The sequence below is a fragment of the Octodon degus genome, unplaced genomic scaffold (assembly GCF_000260255.1).
Source record: "Octodon degus isolate 3935 unplaced genomic scaffold, OctDeg1.0 scaffold00075, whole genome shotgun sequence".
In the NCBI taxonomy this organism is placed as follows: Eukaryota; Metazoa; Chordata; class Mammalia; order Rodentia; family Octodontidae; genus Octodon; species Octodon degus.
Genome location: NW_004524651.1, coordinates 8,576,062 through 8,577,403, shown reverse-complemented (window position 1 = coordinate 8,577,403; position 1,342 = coordinate 8,576,062).

The window sequence follows — 1,342 nt, the reverse complement described above, 5'->3', positions numbered from 1 at the left end:
TCTAAGTTTCTATACTGAGATGCTCGCAACATACTCGGTTCTGAAAGCCTCCAGCGCAGGGCCAGGTGCTAAGCCAACCTTGTTCCACTGTGCTTTGGGACATACTCTGCTTCCTGAATGGGTCCCAGGTGACTGCAAGGTCATTGAAAGGTCTGCATTGACTTTCTTCCTAAGTTCCATGTGCATAAGCCAGGGTGACACCGAGAGGCCATGGAGTTGGGGGCTAAAAGTAACAAAAACAGTCGTGTGTGTGATGGTCCCTTCGTGGCCCTTTTTTCCCTGAAAGATGTTAGAAAATGTGGCTTCAGTTTCTGCCTCTGCCACCTGCAGGTTATATCCTTACCTTTAGCTGGCTGTATGACCTTCCTGCTGCCAAAATGCAAATAAGCCCCTGCCCAGCTTATACTGCTCTTGCTTATTATTGCAGAAGCTTTTTTTTTTTTTTTTTACTATAAAAGACAGGTAAGTTTAGTTTTAAAATTACATGAATCAACTCAGTATTTCTGGCCTCAAGTAGAGGACAGACATGGAAGTTTAACATTCCGGGAACTTCGTCACAGTTCATTCATAGGCTGTTTCCATTGAATTAAATGACGCCGTTGCTACTGTGTCTGGGGGGCTTTGGCTTTCTGCCATGTCTCAGCAGGGAGGGATGGAAAAGGGAGAAGTGTGTTAACATTAGATACTATGTATGTAACGGTTACTCCCCTAAGCTTCTGTGAAACCTAAGGCAGTGAAGGGTTTGGGGATTTTTTTAAAGGAATACATTAAAAATCCACAGAAAGTAATTTAAACCTTGGTTTAAGTTATAAAATGCACTCCAGAGTGTGTCATACTTTAATAAAATTTTTTTCTTTCTTTGAGAGGGAGACTGAGAATTGAACTCAGGTCCTCACACTTCCCAGGCATTTGCTGCACCATTTGCTAAATCCCCAGCCCCAAACTTTATTTATTAGTACATAATATACTGATGTAGATATTTAGTATTCTACAGCCAAAAGGAGAAAGGTGCAAACCTAAATTCTTTGACTTCTGTTGCTTGTCTGAATTGTTAGCACCCTCAAATAGTTAAGTATGGATAGGGACTGGATGTGGTGGTGTATGCATGTAACCCCAGCACTCGGGCTGAGGCAGGAGGAGCCTCATAAGTTACAGGCCAGCCTGCTCTACATAGTGAACTCAAGGCCAGCCTGCATTGCACAGCAAGACCCTGTCTCAAAAGAAAAAAATATGGATAGGGTCTTTATTTAGTTTATATAAAGCTTTTGGTCCTTCTACATCTCTGATGTAAAAGATTAAAATTGAAAAGACGAGTTAAAGCTCAAGAATTCCTTATCTTGCT